Source organism: Triticum aestivum, chromosome 3B (assembly GCF_018294505.1).
Source record: "Triticum aestivum cultivar Chinese Spring chromosome 3B, IWGSC CS RefSeq v2.1, whole genome shotgun sequence".
In the NCBI taxonomy this organism is placed as follows: Eukaryota; Viridiplantae; Streptophyta; class Magnoliopsida; order Poales; family Poaceae; genus Triticum; species Triticum aestivum.
This window is the reverse complement of record NC_057801.1, coordinates 648,288,783-648,312,273: the sequence shown is the minus strand read 5'-3', so window position 1 is coordinate 648,312,273 and position 23,491 is coordinate 648,288,783. Positions and strand designations below refer to the sequence as shown.

The 23,491-nt window shown below is 42.1% G+C and overlaps 1 long non-coding RNA gene across 9 annotated transcripts; it reads left to right on the top strand.

Moving 5' to 3' along the window:
* The first annotated feature begins 9,972 nt into the window (after positions 1 to 9,972).
* Positions 9,973 to 16,508, top strand: LOC123071461 (uncharacterized). Of its 9 annotated transcripts, none has more exons than XR_006434345.1 (11): positions 9,973 to 10,562; positions 10,842 to 10,868; positions 10,961 to 11,061; positions 11,550 to 12,514; positions 12,741 to 12,859; positions 13,793 to 14,077; positions 14,367 to 14,430; positions 14,848 to 15,028; positions 15,413 to 15,620; positions 15,752 to 15,819; positions 16,255 to 16,508. It is a non-coding gene; the product is annotated as an uncharacterized lncRNA (long non-coding RNA). The 9 variants fall into 9 exon arrangements; XR_006434339.1 differs by having other exon boundaries at positions 9,974 to 10,562; positions 15,485 to 15,620; XR_006434340.1 differs by having other exon boundaries at positions 9,975 to 10,562; positions 13,793 to 14,071; positions 15,517 to 15,620.
* The last annotated feature ends 6,983 nt before the right edge of the window (positions 16,509 to 23,491 follow it).

Genomic DNA, 23,491 nt, shown 5'->3' with positions numbered 1-23,491 from the left:
GGGCATACGGTTGATCCATACGAACTGTTTGCGATTAGATAGAACAACAGAAACGGGCAACCGACATATAATTTGCTCTAATGAACTGTTTGCTATTAGGGAATGCAACAGAAACGGTCAGCCACATCAAGCTGTGTGTGATAAACGACATACAGTTCTCTCGGGCGAACTGTTTTCGATTAGCGAAGAGAACAGAAACAGTTCAACTTAACAAGATGTGTGTGATATGCGGCATCCAGTTCACATAGATGAACTGTTCGCGATGATCCAAAAGAACACAAACGATTCATGTAAACATGATGTGTGTGATACGCAACAAACAACCCACTCGGATCAGCTGTTTGCGATGAGAAATTATAGCACGGACGGTTACTATAGTTAGTTCGTGTGTGATTATGTTTGTACAAAAAACTTTGAAAATGCGAACTAGTTGCTTGTGGTGGCTAGGAGTATCGCACACGATGCGTCTGTGAGTACTCATGTGCGAGGATTAGTAAGTTACACATACGTTTCCTTATGTTAACATGTGTGTGATAAATAACACGTGGCACCGCATACTGTATTCAGGTTGTGTGTGTGCTCCATTTAGTCTTCCCGCGCTCCAGCGAATGCTTCCCACGCTCCACATGGGTGGATTGTAAAATCCACGCCTCTTCCCTCATCAATTTCCTGCCACCAGCTAATGGCTTGCTGCATATAACCTAGGCGACAACGCACCGTCGCGACACTCTGCGCAGATCTAGCCCTCACCCATCTACCATTAGTTATTCCAAGCATGCCAGGAAATGACCAAAGCTTCGATGTCGACCTCTGCAATTTGAGACAAATGCCAAACATTACTAACGGACAGCTTTAGTGTCGTTTTTGGATTAAACTAAGCAACAAGTGGATGAACTACGATGAACTTGGATGAACACCGACGAACTACGGTAACCTAATGCAGATTGGAAGTGAGAAAACATGAATACCTGATGATGCTAACGGGTAGCGGGTGTGTGTCGCAAATCTCTGGTCTAGTCAGGTTGATGCAGCGGCCCAGTTGGAGTCGTCGGGGAAGAACGGTGGCGGCAGAGCTCCGATAGTGGCGGACTGATAACCCACAAGTATAGGGGATCGCAATAGTTTTCGAGGGTAGAGTATTCAACCCAAATTTATTGATTCGGCACAAGGGGAGCCAAAGAATATTCTCAAGTATTAGCATCTGAGTTGTCAATTCAACCACACCTGGATAACTTAGTATCTGCAGCAAAGTATTTAGTAGCAAAGTAGTATGGAAGTAACGGTAACAGCTGCAAAAGTAACAGTAGCAGTTTTGTAGTAATTGTAACAATGGCAACGACAAGGTAACTGAGCAAAGAACAATATGTGAAAAGCTCGTAGGCATTGGATAGGTGATGGATAATTATGTCGGATGCGATTCCTCATGTAATAGTTATAACATAGGATGACACAGAACTAGCTCCAGTTCATCAATGTAATGTAGGCATATATTCCAAATATAGTCATACGTGCTTATGGAAAAGAACTTGCATGACATCTTTTGTCCTACCCTCTCGTGGCAGCGGGGTCCTAATGGAAACTAAGGGATATTAAGGCCTCCTTTTAATAGAGTACCGGACCAAAGCATTAACACATAGTGAATACATGAACTCCTCAAACTACGGTCATCACCGAGAAGTATCCGATTATTGTCACTTCGGGGTTGTCGGATCATAACACATAATAGGTGACTATAGACTTGCAAGATAGGATCAAGAACTCACATATATTCATGAAAACATAATAGGTTTAGATCTGAAATCATGGCACTCGGGCCCTAGTGACAAGCATTAAGCATAGCAAAGTCATAGCAACATCAATCTCAGAACACAGTGGATACTAGGGATCAAACCCTAACAAAACTAACTCAATTACATGGTAAATCTCATCCATCCCATCACCATCCAGCAAGCCTACGATGGAATTACTCACTCGCGGCGGTGAGCATCATGAAATTGGTGATGGAGGATGGTTGATGATGACGACGGCGACGGATTCCCCTCTCCGGAGCCCCGAACGGACTCCAGATCAGCCCTCCCGAGAGAGTTTAGGGCTTGGCGACGGCTCCATATCGTAAAACGCGATGAATCCTTTTCTCCTATTTTTTTCTCCCCGAACGTGAATATATGGAGTTGGACTTGAAGTCGGTGGAGCACCAGGGGGCCCACGAGGCAGGTGGGCGCGCCCTGGGGGTGCCCTCCACCCTCGTGGACAGGGTGTGGGCCCCCTGCCCTTGATTCTTTCGCTAGTATTTTTATTAATTCCAAAAATAAATTCCGTGGAGTTTCAGTTCATTCAGAGAACTTTTATTTCTACACAAAAATAACACCATGGCAGTTCTGCTGATAACAGCATCAGTCCGGGTTAGTTCCATTCAAATCATGCAAGTTAGGGTCCAAAACACGGGCAAAAGTGTTTGGAAAAGTAGATACGACGGAGACGTATCAACTCCCCCAAGCTTAAACACTTGCTTGTCCTCAAGCAATTTAGTTGATAAACTGAAAGTGATAAAGAAAAACTTTTACAAACTCTGTTTGCTCTTGTTGTTGTAAATATGTAAAGCCAGCATTCAAGTTTTCAGCAAATATTATGAAGTAACCATATTCACAATAACACTTAGGTCTCATGTTTACTCATATCGATGGCACAATCAACTAGCGAGCAATAATAATAAAACTCGGATGACAACACTTTCTCAAACCAATCATAATATGGTATAACAAGATGGTATCTCGCTAGCCCTTTCTGAGACCGCAAAACATAAATGTAGAGCACCTTTAAAGATCAAGGACTGACTAAACATTGTAATTCATTGTAAAAGAGATCCAGTCATAGTCATACCCAATATAAACTAATAGGAATGCATGCAAATGACAGTGGTGCTCTCCAACGGGTGGTTTTTAATAAGAGGGTGATGACTCAACATAAAAGTAAATAGATAGGCCCTTCGCAGAGGGAAGCAGGAAATTGTAGAGGTGCCAGAGCTCGATTTTGAAATAGAGATAAATAACATTTTGAGCGGTATACTTTCACTGTCAACATAACAACTGAGAGATCTTGATATCTTCCATGCTACACACATTATAGGCGGTTCCCAAATAGAATGGTAAAGTTTATACTCCCCCTCCACCAACAAGCATCGATCCATGGCTTGCCTGAAACAATGGGTGCCTCCAACTAACAACTATCCTGGGGGAGTTTTGTTTGCAATTATTTTGATTTGATTTGAGCATGGGACTGGGCATCCCGGTGACCATCCATTTTCTCGTGAGTGAGGAGAGGAGTCCACTCCTCTTGAGAATAACCCGCCTAACATGGAAGATACAGACAACCCTAGTTGATACACGAGCTGTTCGAGCATACAAAACGGAATTTCATTTGAAGGTTTAGAGTTGGCACACATAAATTTACTTGGAACGGCAGGTAGATACCGCATATAGTAAGGTATGGTGGACTCATATGGAATAACTTTGGGGTTTATGGAGTTTGGATGCATAAGCATTATTCCTGCTTAGTACACGTGAGGCTAGAAAGAGACTGGGAAGTGACCAACTGAGAGAGCGACAACAGTCATGAACGTGCATTAAAATTAATCAATACTGAGTGCAAGGATGAGTAGGATATAATCCACCATGAATATCGTGAAGGCTATGTTGATTTTGTTTCAACTACATGCGTGAACATGTGCCAAGTCAAGTCACTCAAATCATTCAAAGGAGAATACCACCCTATCATACCACATCACAACCATTTTAATAGCATGTTGGCACGCAAGGTAAACCATTATAAACTCCTAGCTAATTAAGCATGGCATAAGCAACTATAATCTCTAATTGTCATTTCAAACATGTTTATTCATAATAGGCTGAATCAGGAACAATGAACTAATCATATTTACAAAAACAAGATAGGTCAAGTTCATACCAGCTTCTCTCATCTCAATCAGTCCATCATATATTGTCATTATTGCCTTTCACTTGCACGACCGAATGGTGTGGATAATAATAATAGTGCACGTGCATTGGACTAAGCTGGAATCTGCAAGCATTCAATTCAAGGAAGAAGACAAGGTAATATGGGCTCTTGGTTAAATCAACGAGAATGCATATAAGAGCCACTCAGCATTTTCATTAAGGTCTTCTCCTCTCGACCCCCAAAGGAAGGAAAAGAAAATAAAACTATTTACACGGGAGAGCTCCCAACAAGTAAAAGAAGAATGAGAAATCTTTTTGGGTTTTCTTTTAGTTACTACTACTACAAGCATGGAAAGTAAACTAGCTAATTTTTTTGGTTTTTCTTAAAGTTTATCAAACACACAAGAAGAAAGCAAGAAAATAAAATAAACTAGCATGGATGGTACAATGAAAAAGTATGAGCACCGACCATTGTGTGTGAACATGAATGTAATGTCGGTGAGAAATGCGTACTCCCCCAAGGTTAGGCTTTTGGCCTAAGTTGGTCTATTCCCATGGATTAGAGCTACTCTCTCCGGTGTACTGAGGAGTATCATCTGGGTACCACTAGCTGGCAATCTCTTCCGGATCCCACTGATAAAAGGACTGTCGATAAGGGTCAAGTGGTAGTTCTGGCTCAGGCTCTGGAGCTAATGTATGGCCCCGGTACGCGTAAACGGCTTCCGGCAAAATGAGAGAAGTGTCTGAAGATAAATCAAACAAAGAGGGTGCAGGCAAGATAATAGTTTCACTTTGAGTTTTATTAAATCTCAAATTATAATTAAGCGTCTTCTCATCATTTTTAACAATAAACTCATGTGCTACCATACTCTTATAATCTAAATAAGTAGGGGGCAGCAGCTTTTCCTCTTTCTCATAATGCCTAATAGGCATCCTAAGGTGTTTAGCAAGGCGTGAATCATAGATACCTCCAAAGATGGGGCCCTTGGTACAGTTCAGACTGAATTGTTTAGAAATAATAGTGCCCATGCTAATAGAGTTATCACGAAAGAAAGCATGGAACAAAATAATAATATCAGGAACACTAAGGTTTCCACAGTTTCCGCGACCAATTAAGCATCTACTAGCAAATATTGCAAAGTAACATAGAACAGGAAAGTGTATACTAGTAATTCTTGCATCAGAAACCTTCCTCATTTCCCCTGCAGTAATAGTATAAATCCATCCACATCTTTACGAAGTGGTTCCTCTAATCTGCCCCCAAGGGTATCTTGCAAACCGCACAAAATTCATATAGTGACATCTCCCTAGCCTCATCATATAGATGAAACTCTACGGAAGGAGGTGATTTCTTAGGATGAAAGTAAAAAATTTGCACTAAAGTATTACTGAGTAGGAGATACTGATCGAGCGGGTTGTGGAGGAAGTCGGTGAGGCCCGCATTGTCAGCCAGAGAATAAAAATCATCATGAATACCGGCTGCTCTCAAGAAATCATCACAAGGCCATTCACACGGCCGAACTTCCGTGAAGTGAGGGAGATTATACTTGGGCTTTTTATTCTCCTTGCTTTGTTTATCCTTTGAGCTTTGGCTAGAAGAGCCCCTCAAAAATCTCCTCATTATTTTCTAAAAAATTCTGAAACTTTTAGTAACTCAAAATAAGGATAGCCGAAACTCAATAAAGTTGATAGCAACTACTCCCACAAGTGCCTAGGGACTATATCATGCATTAGAACTACTTGGGACCAACTAAATTTGACATGCAAGCTCAAGAATAGGGTCACCTTAGCAACAAGAATTTGCAATAAATAAAGCACTAGAACAAAAACTAATTGGATCATTGGAGGAGTCACATACCAAAGAACAATCCCCCAAAGCAGTTTTGTGAATGGAGCTTTGAGCAAGGAGATCGAAAATGGCAGCAAGTTGAGCTGGAACTCATGCTTGAGTTGGATAGTGATTTTTTTGGGAGGAAGAAGAAGAGCATGGGTGCGGGAATAAGTGGAGGAAGGCCACCAGGGGCCCACGAGGTAGGGGGCGCGCCCTGGACCCTCGTGGCCAGGTGTTGGCTCCCTCTAGTGTGTTCTCAATGTCAGATATTCTCAGATATTCCAGAAAAAACATATTTAATTTGCAAGGCATTTGGAGAACTTTTATTTTTGGGATTTTTTTATTGCAAGGATAATTCAGAAAACAGACAGAATATACTATTTTTACTTTATTTATTCTAAATAACAGGAAGTAAAAGTAGGGAACAGAGAATTCTGCCTTCTAACTTCATCTATCTCATGCTCATCAAAAGGAATCCACTAACAAGGTTGATCAAGTCTTATTAAGAAACTCATTCCGAATCACATGAAATTGGAGAAATTTCGAAATAACACTAGGTTACCTCAACGGGGATATGAACATCCCCAACAATAAGAATATCATACTTCTTCTTTACAGTAGGAAGAGGAAATTCAAAACCTCCAATAATAATTGATGGAATTTTTCCAATAGAATTTATACTGTGAACTTGAGGTTGTTTCCTTGGAAACTGTACCGTATGCTTATTACCATTAACATGAAAAGTAACATTGCCTTTGTTGCAATCAATAACAGCACCTGCAGTATTCCAAAAAGGTCTACCAAGGATAATCGACATACTGTCGTCCTCTAGAATATCAAGAATTATAAAGTCTGTTAAGATAGTGACGTTTGCAACAACAACAGGCACGTCCTCACAAATACCGATAGGTATAGCAGTTGATTTATTGGCCATTTGGAAAGATATTTCAGTAGGTGTCAACTTTTTTAATTCAAGTCTATGATATAAAGAAAGAGGCATAACACTAACACCAGCTCCAAGATCACATAAACCAGTTTTAACATAGTTTCTTTTAATGGAGCATGGTATAGTTGGTACTCCTGGATCTCCAAGTTTCTTAGGTATTCCACCCTTAAAAGTATAGTTAGCAAGCATGGTGGAAATTTCAGCTTCTGGTATCTTTCTTTTATTTGTAATAATATCTTTCATGTACTTAGCATAAGTGTTCGTTTTAAGCATATCGGTCAAACGCATACGCAAAAAGATAGGTCTAATCATTTCAGCAAAGCGCTCGAAATCCCCATCATCATTTTTCTTGGATGGTTTAGGAGGAAATGGCATGGGTTTCTGAACCCATGGTTCTCTTTCTCTACCATGCTTCCTAGCAATGAAGTCTTTCTTATCATAACATTGATTCTTTGATTGTGGGTTATCAAGATCAACAGCAGGTTCAATTTCTATATCGTTGTTATTGCTAGGTTGAGCCTCTACATGAACATCATTATTAGTATTATCACAAGGTTCATGTTCATCACCAGATTGTGTTTCAGCATCAAAGATATAAATATCATTAGGATTTTCAGGTGTGTCTATAACATGTTCATTAGAAGCATGCAAAGTCCTATCATCTTTCTTTTTCTTCTTTTTAGAAGGACCAGGTGCATCGACATCATTTCCCTGAGAATCTTGCTCAATTCTGTTAGGGTGGCCCTCAGGATACAAAGGTTCATGAGTCATTCTACCACCTCTAGTCATAACTTTAACAACATTATCATTTCTCTTATCATTTAATTTATTGAGCAATTCATTCTGAGCGTTAAGCACTTGTTCTACTTGAGTGGTAACCATAGAAGCATGTTTACTAGTAAGTTTAAGTTCACCATTAACTCTAGACATATAATCACTCAAGCGTCCAATCATATAAGAATTACTTTTCAATTTTCTACTAACATAAGCATTGAAATTTTCTTGTTTATCCATAAAATCATCAAATTCATCCAAGCGTCGGCTAGCAAACTTAGTAGACAGGATTTCAACTTTATCATATCTATAAAGAGAGTTTACCTTCACTACCTGTGTCGGGTTATCAAGACCGTGTATTTATTTAATAGGTGGTATATTAAGGCCATGTATTTCTTCGACAGGAGGTAAAATCTTAACATCTTCAGCTTTAATACCTTTCTCTTTCATAGATTTCTTTGCCTCTTGCATAACTTCAGGACTGAGAAATAGATCACCTCTTTTTTTCGGAGTTGGCTTAGGAGTTGGTTCAGGAAGTGTCCAATTATTTTCATTTGTCAATATATTATTCAATAGCAATTCAGCTTGGTCAACTATCCTTTCCCTGAAAACACAACCAGCACAACTATCCAGGTGGTCCTTGGAAGCATCGGTTAGTCCATTATAAAAGATATCAAGTATTTCATTTTTCTTAAGAGGATGGTCAGGCAAAGCATTAAGTAATCGGAGAAGCCTCCCCCAAGCTTGTGGGAGACTCTCTTTTTATATATTTCCCTTAAGACAGCTTGTTTCTTATGAGCGGGGAAATATTTAGCAAAGAAATAGTAAATCATATCCTGGGGACTACGCACATAACCAGAATCAAGAGAATTAAACCATGTTTTAGCATCACCCTTTAATAAGAAAGGAAATATTTTAAGGATATAGTAGTAGCGAGATTTCTCATCATTAGTAAATAGGGTGGCTATATCATTTAACTTAGTAAGACGTGCCACTGCAGTTTCAGATTCATTGCCATAAAAAGGATCAGATTCAACCAAAGTAATTATCTCAGGATCAACAGAGAAATCACAATCCTTATCAGTAACAAGGATAGGTGAAGTAGCAAAAGCGGGGTCATGTTTCATTCTAGCATTCAGAGACTTTTGTTTCAGCTTAGCTAATACTTTCTTAAGATCTGATATATCATTGCAAGCAAGAAAATCTCTAGCAGTTTCTTCATCCATAACATAACCCTCAGGAACAACAGGCAATTCATATTTCGGGGGAGAACCTTCATCATCACTATCATCAATATTATCAGTTTCAGTAATTTCATTCTCTCTAGCCCTAGCAAGTTGTTCATCAAGAAATTCACCTAATAACACAGTAGTATCAAGCATAGAAGTAGTTTCATCATAAGTATCATGCATAGCAGAAGTGACATCATCAATAACATGCGACATATCAGAATTAATAGCAGAAGCAGGTTTAGGTGCCGCAAGTTTACTCATAACAGAAGGAGAATCAAGTGCAGAGCTAGACGGCAGTTCCTTACCTCCCATCGTAGTTGAGGGATAAATCTTAGTTCTTTCGTCTTTCAAGTTCTTCATAGTGACCAGCAGATATAAATCCTAAGTGACTCAAAGAATAGAGCTATGCTCCCCGGCAACAGCGCCAGAAAATAGTCTTGATAACCCACAAGTATAGGGGATCGCAACCGTTTTCGAGGGTAGAGTATTCAACATAAATTTATTGATTCGACACAAGGGGACCAAAGAATATTCTCAAATATTAGCAGCTGAGTTGTCAGTTCAACCACACCTGGATAACTTAGTATCTGCAGCAAAGTATTTAGTGGCAAAGTAGTATGGAAGTAACGGTAACAGCGGCAAAAGTAAGAGTAGCAGTTTTGTAGTAATTGTAACAGTGACAACGGCAAAGTAACCGAGCAAAGAACAATATGTGAAAAGCCCGTAGGCATTGGATAGGTGATGAATAATTATGTCGGATGCGATTCCTCATGTAATAGTTATAACATAGGGTGACACAGAACTAGCTCCAGTTCATCAATGTAATGTAGGCATATATTCTGAATATAGTCATACATGCTTATGGAAAAGAATTTGCATGACATCTTTTGTCCTACCCTCCCGTGGCAGTGGGGTCCTAATGAAAACTAAGGGATATTAAGACCTCCTTTTAATAGAGTATCAGACCAAAGCATTAACACATAGTGATACATGAACTCTTCAAACTACGGTCATCACCGAGAAGTATCCCGATTATTGTCACTTTCGGGTTGTCGGATCATCTCTACTCCTAATGAAGCAGTTCGTAATCTCCGCCGGTCAATTATTGTCCCACCGGAGACGGGTTTTTTCGTCCTCGATCCCACCTCCCAGCGAACCCCCCAGCCCCGTCACGAAGCCAAGGTGCCCCCACGAAGTCAAGGTGCCAAACCTCTGGTCCATCCAGAGAAAATCGAAGGGGAAAAAATCTACGATAAAAAACCTACGAAATTTAACCAAGGACGAGTCGATACGCCCTATCCCTAACCGGCTCTCGTCTCCCTCAGATGCAGCCGCCCGCCGAATCGAATCGCACTGCCAGGTTCGTCCGCCTCGCCGTGGCTGCGTCACTCCTCGGACGGAGGCGACGATGGAGGGAGCCACTGGCGCTGGCCAGGCCCCCGGCCGATGGATGCGCCGGGTCGTCGCTCCTCAGGGACAGCCCCTCCTGCCGCGCTGGATCACGTGGCAGCCTAGGGAACCCTAACCAGCCCCCGATCTTCGCATCTCTCCCTGAATCCCTCCTCCTCCCTCCCCAAATCGACATGGATCTCGCGCTGCTGGATCCCCTCCTCTCCCTCCCTGACTTGCCGTGAATCTTGTGCTGCGAGAGCTGCTCCTATCCCTTCCCTGGCCGCCATGGATCTCGCCAGCCACCATCGAAGGAAGCCCCACATACCCAAGCTTAATGGGCTTGCCAGCGGTGTCGAGGTCCTTGCCATGGCTCCGAGCCTGGAGAGTAGATTGAGGTGGACTTCGGTTACAAGGAAGAGCTCCGGAGGGAGATGGTACGTACATTATCATTTCCTACATATATTTCTACCCTACAAATCAGTTTTATATTGCTCTGTATGTCATATTTGTGGCAAAGAGAATTAGGCACTTGCGGATTGCATCCACTTGTATTTTCTGATGAGATATGAGATCTGGTTACAATGCGTGTTTCAGTAAAACTGTGGCAACGGTGGCTATTTTCTTCGCACGTGTTATAAGCGGAGCAGGTTGCTTTGTTTTGTATTCGATCTAATTTGTGCTTTACTTCTTTTTGGGTTGTACTAATTCTCCAGATGCTCCACTTGAGAGAGCAAGAGAAGGTTAGTACTATTCCATTATCTACTAATTCCGGCAATCAAGTTCAATACAGGTTACATCAATCAGGGTCAGTAATCAGTACTACTAATTTCAGATAAGACCTGTATAGAAGTACTACTCCATCTGCAAGCGTTCGTTGCTGGATTTCTTTCACGCCTATGTGGTGCTGTGCCATGGTCGCTCTCCCTCCTCCAGGTTTGATTTTTCAAGTTTCATGCCTTTGTCTTTTAAGATCTCATCCCAAAAGTAGTTGTAACATGCAAAACCAAAGAAAGAGAAGATTAGCACATGATATTATAAATTCTCAAAACAAAGTCATTGAAGAAATTTTAGGGCAAATATAAGTTCTAATTGTCACTTGAACCGGCAATGGTACTGTAGACAATCAAAGGGCCTCACTTTGTTATCTTGCACAGGGCATCAGCCAAGTCCTGCCTGGCCGTGCCTCCGGTCCTCCCGCTTAGCTTGCGGCGTGTGTGTGATGTCTGTGCTTGACGCTGCGTGCTTGTTGTCTTGTTGCTGCTGGCCTGCTGCTTCTGCTTTTCTGTATATATTTTTATAATGATTGCATCTTGTATGCAGCTATGCGTTGTTTTATACTAACGTTGTTGTTGCTGCTACTGACTTGTTGATATTGTTGCTTATTGCTGCTGATGTCCTAATGTTGTTTTTGTGCTGGCCAGGGACTGAGTCCAGAGATACACAACATTCAATTATGATGATCTAGGAAATTAATGATCATTCAGTCATTGATGATATAAAAAGAGGCATGAAGGCAACAAAAGGGGCAGTATTTTGATCTCATGTCATCTCGCACATAGATTATTTGTTCTTCTTTGCATACCATTTTATTAGTTATTTATATATACCCGGCGTATCGCCATATTACTGTTTCTTGAAATTGCCGTATCGCCGGTGCTTCACAGCTATGAAGCATGAGGCTACACTGATCTATTTTTAGACGTGCACATGTTCTATCAAGAAGTTCCATTTGCAATTTTCTTATATAAGTTTCATTGATGACAATAATGATCGATCCATGTTCATAGCTAAGTACATGTTTCACTGGTATTACCATTGTTCACAGTGTAAGCATATTAAATAGTTATATGCTTGTTGCACTACAAAGTGTAAACTATTTATTATGTTCCATCATTTGGCAGAGCAAAGTAAATAAGCTTTTTTTTAGCCTCCACCAATTTGTTGTTCTCCTTGTGTTGCTTGGATAAAATGAAATGCATACTATACTGCTACTGCTACCGAGACTTGTCACAATTTCTGTATCACGTGTTACAATGAGACTGATAGTTCACAATTCAGGTGGAAGGTAATCAATTTCCTAAGGCTAAACTTCATACTTGAATCTACGTTGTGTAATGTGTGACAAATGTGAACGTTGGCAGCATCTGATTTGTGCCCTTCCAAATTTCAAATGGGGTGATTCCAAAGAAGCAGATTAAACTTGCCCTCAGTGCTGTGTTTGGGAGATTGAACATGGTTTATGTATGCCTTTGCCACAAAATCTGTTCTTGGGGCTAAAGATCAGCCAAGGGCCATGCTTAGCGATCATATATAAGAACAACTCTTTAAACGGCTCAGTGGAGAGAGACACGAACGGGCTATTCATAATGGGAAAAGTTTTGATGAGGTTAGTGCTGCCTCATCAATTTACAAAATCTTACGTTTATGGATCCTATGTTTTCTTTTTCTTGGTTATATCTTGGTTTCCCTTCCTGAATATGAAATCTGTGGTTTTTGTACTTATAAACAGAGATGTGCTGCTCCTTCTGCTTACTTTTTTTTCCAGAATTTGACTGGATTAAGTGTTTTGCTAGATCCTTGTTTCATGCACGTGCACTTTTTTTTGGAATCAGGAGCTTTTCCGGACTGAATAAGTAGAGTTATAGTCATGCTGAAGGCTGAAAACGAAGCCAGGATTCATATTTACCCAAGCACACCTTTGTCGCTCAGGCGAAGCATTTTTTGCACAGAGGTGAGCAGCACATTAGATGGTCTGTGGCTCTGTGCACAAGCCTAAATTGAAAACTAGAATAAACTCTACTTAGCTGGTTCACTTCCTTCGGGATGGGGGCAATCTCTGATCTGTCTTGAGCATCACTGGACCAAAATATATGTACCACCTAGCAACAGATTGCTGGTACAAATATATGTACATACATTTGGGTGTATAGCTAATTGATGTATTGTTTTAATGAGGGTTTGGTTTACGAGTGTGTGCAGTCTGTATAAGACTAGGAGTATTGGATGGTTTTGAGTCGGCAGTATGTATTTTGAATGAAGTTTGTGGTATGTATAGGGATGATAGATTGGGTAGGAACTTCTGCTCTAATTACTATGGTTGTGGTGAAATCATGTTTTGGTTGAATTATGTATTTGGAACTGATCTTAATTTACTAGATTAATCAATTCGGAAATCCAATAAACTTCTATAATTTTCTAGAAAAGGAGTACTGCTGGTTAATTAATCAACTGATTTACATTAATTTCTTAAAAGGGGACCGCACGCATGTCCTGATGCTAAATCTTTTTATAAAGGAAGGGTTTATGTAATTTTGGTAGTATAAAAAATGTAACCTTAGTATTACCCAGAGCTAGGATAAGTGAGTAGATTATTTTCATTTTTGAGCTCATATGCGAGATCATGATAAAATTTGGAATATCAATGTTGCTATAACGGAATCAGTCGGGATAGTGAAGTCTATACCAGAATGTTGACAAGCCTTTTTTCATTCTTAAGTTAAGGAATTTACAAAAAGTCTCTTGCGAAAATACTATCATATCCTTTCTATAATCTCTATATCCTTTGTTACATAAGGTATTTATTGTATAATAGTTTGGTTCTCCGTCATTTTTTCCATTCCTCTGTGTAATCAGTCGCGTTAGTTGACATGTGCCTGAAAAGTAGGTGAGACGGAGCTAAGGCTGAGATGGAGGCCACATTGTTTTCTAAAAAAAAGATGGAGGCGACACTGCCTGCGGCAGCGTCTCCAAGATGAAGATCTAGGACGTGGACGGAGGCAGGGATGATGCAAATTGTCCCAGCGTCGTTGGCGGAGGACATGTAGCTGGTTGTGGGGTTCGGGTGAAGGTGAGTTAGAGGGATGACCGGTGGCAGCGGCGGCAACTCGGGCAGACCAGGGCGACGAGGCTGCACTGTGGGTGTTCGTGTGCCTGGAGGAAGAAGGTTACGGTCCGTTTTTATATGTGTATCATTACATTGTCTGAATCATCACATTGTTATGATTAATTTGTACCTTGAATTGTTAAAGGAGAGGGGAATTAAAAAACCAAAAGGTTCTCTAAATGCAGCTTCTTCAATACATTTATATTGACAGTTGATAGATGGATCCAGTAGGCCTTGGTAGTGCTAAGCGTGTTTGAATCCACTATTGCTTGAGTCGTTCTTCCGGTCTCTCATTGGTACATGGGGCGTGCCCCATGTAACATTATGTTTCTCTGATAAATTTACTGATGTGCAGGTCGGACAATTCCGAGAATCAGACCTGCCAATATGAGAGGTTAAATGCAAGAAACGAGAATAAGGTGAATACGCTGACAGTTGTTTCACGCCTTTCTTTGATAGTTCTGTGGTATTTTTTCCCTTTCACTCCTTGTGAAAATGAAATCTGTTATTTGAACTAAAATTCATATCCGCATCTACCATTATACTTATCCTCGTGTAACATTATGGGGACGAATGCAAATGTCGGCAATGTTGCTGGAGCAAGGAACACTTCCATATTCTATAAGGTCTTTCAATTTATGTGTCAAGTGTTTTCTTCTTCTATAAAGTCGGTTGTTCATGGGTGAGCCAAACCAAGGAAAAAGTAGGGTATGGTGACTATTTTTAATTTGTTAGGCCAGTTGTAGAAATCAAGTGCCTTTTATGTTCACATCATCATTTGGTTTTATATAGTTCAGGATTATATTTATCATAATTCAACCTCTGTTACATGGCAGGCCCATGCCAAGGAAGGCGAGGGTCCTGCGGCTGGCTGCTGCTAAGGATAGCAGGCAGTAGAGAAGTTTCTTTCTGATTTGAAGTGTGCAGATTGGGACAGCTCGCTTTCTGTGGGCAACCAGCTGAATGCTAAAATGTCATAAATGGCTGTGAACAGATCGGATATGATTCGTACATCAGGTAAATAGCATGTACCTCTTTTGATTTCACATGTGCAGAGAGCACTTGTCATATGATGTTTGCCCCATCGGCAGCAGTATGGATACTATGGAATTCAGAAATAATGTGCTTGAGAATTTTTCAGACTAATGGTAGTGCAGATTTCAACTAGTGATTGCAGAGTTCTAAAATATGTTGACCAAATTGTTTCTTCAGAACTTGGTTTAGCCCAAGGCTCTCAAGAAAATGGGTTTTGTGTTTTAAGTAATTCTTATTTTGGAAACATATAGTGGAAGCTGCCAGTCTTATCTCTCTTTGAGTCCTCCTAAAGGAATTCTTTGGATAATTTCTTCTTACACTAAATTTTGACATGTTGACACTCAAGTGAAATAGTTGTGACCTCAGGTTGCAGTATCTACCAAAGAATATATGTGAAATCCAAGGAATCATTTCTGAGTTCTGAGCGATTTGTGGTAGGGCTCAAGATATGTGGTTTTGGATTATGGTAGGACTCAAGATATGTGACCTCCAAGGAAACTGCAAACTCAAGATATGTGGTCTTGGACTAGCAAGATTTGCATCCAGTGACACCCCTACAACAGTTTTCTGGATGGTATGTTTAGATTTTAATAGATTTGATCCACAATAATTTAATTTTATTAATTATTTTTAATGAAATAGATAGCATAAGAGACGCACTTCTTGCAACTTAAATCTCATTGTCTTCTCGAACATGACTTGCAGGAGCAGGACCATGTCGCCACCTGATGGTATAGAGCTGATGAACTCTGTAACGTTCTATCATTACCAAGGTAGTTAATAAATTGCTTGTCTCGTGGTTGTGTTTTTTTCCAGCATTCTTTGCATTTGCACTACTTCCTCATTTTCATAGGTTTGTACAACTAAGAAAGATGTTAGATTTTAGCCAATATATGAGTATATTGGTTGTAGTAACACCTTGTATTATAGGATGGAGGGAGTATGTGCATATCCAGTAAAAATTTGATATGATTTGTACTAATAATCTGATGTGATTTTGTAGACACTTTTTTTAGATTACTAGACATATAGGAAGAATTATGAAACTAAAATGGGATGTTACTGTTGGCATTTGATGACAAAGTGAGGCCAATGTAGGAAAAAAACTAAGCTTTTGGCGAGTACCTTGTGATTTTGTTATGTACTTTCTGGCTTTAGTTTGCAAATGCAGCATGAAATACTTATGTGATTGCTCTTTCCTTTTGCAGGGACTAACCACGGAATATTAGTACTATATGCTGATATTGACAAGCCACACTACCTTCTCCAATGGCATGGGCAACGTGTATTATGTCGAAGTGTGTGGGATTATTGATTTTATGTCTTTATTTTTACTAATATATATTTATACAAGGATGACAATCAACAAAATGTGTATTTCTTATTCAACCAGTGTCCTCGCATGTAAAGACAAGTAATGATTCGAGCACATGAGAAAGAAAACAATACTTAATAATTTTCCTATGGGTGGTCGTTTGATTTGCAGGATTTATACTCTTTAGGATTTTTGTGTTGAAAATTTTTAGCTTTTTGTGTTGAAAATTTTCAGCTCTCGTCGCAATACACAACCGCAGTTAATTTTCTCCTGATGATACGTACCACTCCAGTTAAGGTGCAACGGTGGGGTGTGAGTGCCGCGGTACACCACTTGTCCAGTCCTTTGATTGGCTGACGTTGGAGGTGGCCATTGCCGCCGTACCCTTCCTGAAGGCTTCGTCGCGGTGTTCCCACCCTTGTCGTCTTGCTCCGATTGAAAATCCGATCTTCACTGATCGGGCAGTGGCGGCTATCCATGGTCGTATCCTTCTTGGAGGTGCCGCTTTGGAGGCTTGACTTCGTTTTTGTCCGGTTCACCTCTCTATTGGTAGTCGGTGGGGTGGGGTGTCGGTGCCTGGCACTTTTGTATCTTGCCTTGGGTGTGTGCGATGTGTGCGTTGTTCGTTATCTCGAATGTACTCGGTGATGTTTGCTTTATAATATAAAGCGAGGGGAAACCATTTTTCGATAATGGCTCAGCCGGCATTGGATATGCCTTCTTGGCTCAGGCGCATCACGGGCGGCACATGCCTTCGGTGGAGGAGTGACACGAGCACCGCGGGAGGGGATCAGGGTGGGGAGCGGGGCCGTTGGTAGAGGTGTAGGACCTTGAGAAGAGGTGTCTAGAGGGGGATGATTAGACACTTAGTACCAAAGTTGCAGATTTTAACAATTTTAAGTTTAAGTGGAGTTTAGGCACAAGTTTAACATTCACAACATATAGCAAGCAAGCATGCAAAGAGTATATGAGCAGCGGAAAGTAAAGCATGCAACTTGCAAGAATGTAAAGGGAAGGGTTTTGGAGGATTCAAACGCAATTGGAGACACGGATGTTTTTGGCGTGGTTCCGATAGGTGGTGCTATCGTCCATCCACGTTGATGGAGACTTCAACCCACGAAGGGTAACGGTTGGGCGAGTCCACGGAGGGCTCCACCCACGAAGGGTCCACGAAGAAGCAACCTTGTCTATCCCACCATGGTCGTCGCCCACGAAGGACTTGCCTCACTAGCGGTAGATCTTCACAAAGTAGGCGATCTCCTTGCCCTTACAAACTCCTTGGTTCAACTCCACAATTTTGTCGGAGGCTCCCAAGTGACACCTAGCCAATCTAGGAGACATCACTCTCTAAGAAGTAACAAATGATGCGTTGATGATTAACTCCTTGCTCTTGTGCTTCAAATGATAGTCTCCCCAACACTCAACTCTCTCTCATAGGATTTGGATCTGGTGGAAAGAAGATTTGAGTGGAAAGCAACTTGGGGAAGGCTAGAGATCAAGATTCATATGGTAGGAATGGAATATCTTGGCCTCAACACATGAGTAGGTAGTTCTCTCTCAGAAATGGTAATTTGGAAGTGTAGGTTTGTTCTGATGGCTCTCTCCACGAATGAAGAGGAGGTGGAGGGGTATATATAGCCTCCACACAAAATCTAACCGTCACACACAATTTACCAATCTCGGTGGGACCGAATCATCAAACTCGGTCGGACCGATTTAGTAAACCTAGTGACCGTTAGGATTTTCGGTGGGACCTAAATGCAACTCGGTAAGACCGATATGGTTAGGGTTAGGGCATAACGTAATCTCGGTGAGACCGATTACACAAACTCGGTGAGACCGATTTTGGTAATAAGCTAACCAGAGAGTTGGTCAGGCAAACTCGATGGGACCGATTACTCAAACTCGGTGAGACCGATTTTGGTAACAAGTTAACCAGAAAGTTTGCATTGTAATCTCGGTAGGACCGATTGCTCAAACTCGGTAAGACCGATTTTGATAATGAACATACACAGAGAGATTACAACCCCATCTCGGTGAGACCGAGATCCCTATCGGTGAGACCGATTTGCCTAGGGTTTGTGGCAATGGCTATGCCATTTGAACTCAGTGGCGCCGGATAGAAAGAATCGGTATGACCAATTTTGACTTTAGGTTTAGGTCATATGTGGATGTGGGAAAGTAGTTGAGGGTTTTGGAGCATATCACTAAGCACTGTGGAGCAAGAAACTCATTAAGCAACACCTCATCCCTCCTTGATAGTATTGGCTTTTCCTATAGACTTGATGTGATCTTGGATCACTAAAATAGAAAATGAAGAGTCTTGAGCTTGAAGCTTGAGCCAATTCTTTGTCCTTAGCATCTTGAAGGAGTTCCCACATCCTTTAGTCCATGTCACTCCATTGTTGAACTTATCTGAAACATACTAGATAAAAGTGCTAGTCCAACAAGAGATATGTTGACATTAATTACCAAACCACCTAGGGAGCACTTGTGCTTTCAAGAGGACTCTTCCTTAGCGATCCGTGGGGAAGTATGGTGTGAAGAAGAGAGGGTGCCATGGCAAAGGTGAGGTGGATGTCATTCGGTTTTAAAGAAGAAGGAACCAGCGAGAAATATGCCGCTACGACGGTAAACCGAGTGGGGAGGGGAGGGTCTGGCGGGAAAAGGGAAGGGTGCGTCGTGGGATGTGGTTTTTGTGTTGGGACTGCGTATTGAAGATAACATGTCGGATAGTCTGGACAACCATATTTTCCCCTCATATATGGGATGGATTTTGGGGGAGTCTGAACTATCTAGACGGTTGAATTTTGAGGAGCCCGTTGGATGCCCGTTTGATATAAAAACATGCAGGAACATACGAAGGATAAATGAGTTTCGACCTTGGAGACGAACTTAATCCTCTGTTTAATCCATATGCATTATAGCCCGTAGCAACGCACGGGCGTTCTACTAGTAACACATAATAGGTGATTATAAACTTGCAAGATAGGATCAAGAACTCACATATATTCATGAAAACATAATAGGTTCAGATCTGAAATCATGGCACTCGGGCCCTAGTGACAAGCATTAAGCATAGCAAAGTCATAGCAACATCAATCTCAGAACATAGTGGATACTAGGGATCAAACCCTAACAAAACTAACTCAATTACATGGTAAATCTCATCCAACCCATCACCGTCTAGCAAGCTTACGATGGAATTACTCACGCACGGCAGTGAGCATCATGAAATTGGTGATGGAGGATGGTTGATGATGACGACGATGACGGATTCCCCTCTCCGGAGCCCCGAACAGACTCCAGATCAGCCCTCCCGAGAGAGTTTAGGGCTTGGCGGTGGCTCCGTATCGTAAAACACGATGAATCCTTATCTCCTATTTTTTTCTCCCCGAACGTGAATATATGGAGTTGGAGTTGAGGTCGGTGGAGCACCAGGGGGCCCACGAGGCAGGGGGCGCGTCCTAGGGGGGTGCCCTTCACCCTCATGGACAGGGTGTGGGCCCCCTGGAGTTGATTCTTTCGCCAGTATTTTTTATTAATTCCAAAAATAACCTCCGTGGAGTTTCACTTCATTCCGAGAACTTTTATTTCTGCACAAAAATAACACCATGGCAGTTCTGCTGAAAACGACGTTAGTCCGGGTTAGTTCCATTCAAATCATGCAAGTTAGATTCCAAAACAAGGGCAAAAGTGTTTAGAAAAATAGATACGACGGAGACGTATCACAGACTATGCGAGAAGGAAGAAGTGAGAGGGGCGGGGGTAAAAGTGAAAAAAGCCCCCCCCCCGTCCTATTTATAAGGAAATAATAAAATGGCATGCATGGGAATCAAGTAGGCGACATAATTATCTCAACAGTGGAGACGCCTCGATTTTCGGACGACGAGTTAATGCAAAAGATTTGTTGTGATGTCATAGGTTTTTACAGATTTGCTTCGCATGGCGTCATGGCAGGTTACAGTGATTAGTTCAAGGACGAGCATTGGAAAGATGACTCATCAACCGAAGCAGTGAAGATTGACATGAACAAGTTCAAATCAATCGGGGGCCTAATGTTGGGGATATAACCCTGAGGTGTGACCCACCAGGAAAGGCCGGGTTACACCATTGGCGGCTCAATATGAAGAAGCCCCAAGAAGGTCTAAGGAAGATGGAACGTGAAGGCTGGTGGTGGCTTAGAATGAGGGCCTGATGAAGGCCCAAGGCCTGGTGGTAAAGTTGTGACCCGGAGGGTGTGAGCTGCCATAATGGCAACTTGCCTAACAAGGCAGGGCGACTTAGAAACCGAGCCGGCCACATTGTGTGATCCGGCTTGGACTCTTGTAAAGCCCAGGGCCTCGGCCTGTGTATATAAAGGCGAGACCCTGCGGTGGGTTAACCCAAGAAACAATTGATCAAGAGCTAGGTCAAGTGATTCCGCTCCCTTGTAATTGATATTCAAGCTATAGTCAACAAAAGCAGGAGTAGGTTTTTACCTCGTTGTGAGGGGCCGAACCTGGGTAAAGCTTGCGTCCTTTGTCCTGTTCAACCCCTTCGAGCTAACCTACGTTGCGATGGCTCCACACCTAAGTCCTTTCACAAGGGAATCTGCCGTGATAAAACCACGACATGAGTTGTCATTTGATAATTGGATCACATCATTAGGAGAATGATGTGATGGATTAGACCCAAACTATAAACGTAGCATACGACCGTGTCAAGTTTATTGCTATCCTTTTCTGCATGTCAAGTATATGTTCCTATGACCATGAGATTATGCAACTCACTGACACCGGAGGAGTACCTTGTGTGTACCAAACATCACAACGTAACTGGGTGACTATAAAGGTGCTCTACAGGTTTCTCCGAGGGTGTCTGTTGAGTTGGCATGGATCAAGACTAGGACTTGTCACTCCGTATGATGGAGAGGTATCTCAGGGCCCACTCAGTAATACAACATCATAATAAGCTTGCAAGCAATGCAACTAATGGGTTAGCCACGGGATCTTGTATTACGGAATGAGTAAAGAGACTTGCCGGTGACGAGATTGAACTAGGTATGGAGATACCGACGATCAAATCTTGGGCAAACAACGTACTGATAGACAAAGGGAACTGCATACGGGATTAGCCGAATCCTTGGCATCGAGGTTCGGCCAATAAGATCTTCGTAGAATATGTAGGAACCAATATGGGCATCCAGGTCCCGCTATTGGTTAGTGACCGTAGAGGTGTCTCGGTCATGTCTTCATAGTTCTCAAACCCGCGGGGTCTAGACACTTAACATTTGGTGACGATATAAGTATAGTTGAGTTGTTATGGTGGTTACCGAAGGTAGTTCAGAGTCCCCGATGATATCCCGGACATGACGAAACTCCGGAAGGGTCCGGAGGTAAAGATTGATATATTGGATGAAGGGTATTAGAGTCCGGAAGTGTTCCGGGGGTACCGAGTGATGACCAGCATGACCGAAAGGGATTTCAAGGGGCCCCGACAAGTGTTGGGGGGCCTCTTGGGCCAAGAGGAGGGGGAAACAAGCCCACTAAGGGGTTGTGCGCCCCCCTCACCCCATCCCACATTGCCAGAGGAGGTAGGGCGCCCCTAGGGTTCCCACCCCTTTGGCTTGGGGGCCAAGTCTCCTAAGGGGGAAAACCCATCAGGGTTTCCCTCTTATGGCCGCCGGCCCTAGATGGGATCCCCCAGGGGCACCCCCCTTCCCCCTATATATAGATGAGGAGAGGGAGGGCGGCCACACCCATCTATGCCATGACGCTGCCCTCCCTTTCCCTCATAGTCCTTCTTCTTCTCCATGAGGCTTGGCGAAGCCCTGCTGAGATTTCTTCACCACCACTACCACCACGATGTTGTGCTGCCGGAGGACTCGAGCTACTACTTCACCATCACTCGCTGGATCGAGGAGGTGAAGGCGTCATCAAGTCGTACGTGTGTTCAACGCGAAGGTGCCATCCGTTCGACACTTGGATCGGGAGTTCGCGGGACGGATCATGATTGGATCGCGAAGACGTTCGACTACATCAACCGCGTTTCTTAACGCTTTCGCTTAGCGATTTACAAGGGTATGTAGATCCAATCACTCCTCTCGTAGATGGTCATCTACTAGATTGATCTTGGTGAGCGTAGGAAATTTTTTGTTTTCCATACAACGTTCCCTAGCAATCCTAGTGTTCAAGGGCAGTTGCACATGATCAGATAAATCTCTATTCAATCTCACAACATTTGCCAGGGGGATGCTAAGTCATAGTCAGAGGACACCAGCACCTGTCTAGTTTTTCAAGAGTAAGATCCCCTATACCGTTAGCTCCAGTGTAGAATCTGCCATGAGCCGCACTTCCTTCAATGACCTTGATTGAGTTGAAAGTGCGACTCCATCTAGATAAAGTGCATGACTTATTTTTTTCACCAGTTTCTTTCATGATATTAAAATGATAACCCATTAGTACTACACATGTGCTCTTGTCACACACACTAGCAAGCTCGACTAAGAAATTTTCTTTTCCTTCTTTCAATGCAGGTTAATAAAAGACAATCAATTCATTCATCATTAATACAATATACAGTTTCTTTTTTGAGGCGTCTACTCTTCTGTGCTAGCCCAGCCCCAAAAGCAGGGAGCACATCTTAGGCTGGTCATAGTGGGAGTAACATAGGTAGTAACATAGATGCCACATAAGCAAAAATGATGATGTGGCAAGTAGTTAATGAGGAGAGAGGCAAATAGAGTAACATAATATGTTACCATCACATAACGGTTTCCAATGCATAATGAGTCTACAAAATAATAAATGAAGGCAACTATGTTACCACACCTATGACACTACCCACTATGAAGGTAGTAACATAGACTAGTAACATATGTATGTTACTAGTCTAAGTTACTCCCCACTATGACCAGCCTTATAGATTTTCCTACATGGTTGCATTAGCTTAGCTTTTTCCAAGGTAGCAGATATCTCATGTGTCTATTCATCCTCGCTATTAATTAAGCTAAGGACCAGCGTCTCAGAGACGTACATGTCTCCATTGAACTCTTGAATCGGTCTGGAGCGCCTAACACTATCCTGTCGTCACACATGCATCGTGAGAAATCCTAACCTCACCGCCCTAAGAAGACAACAGGATCTACG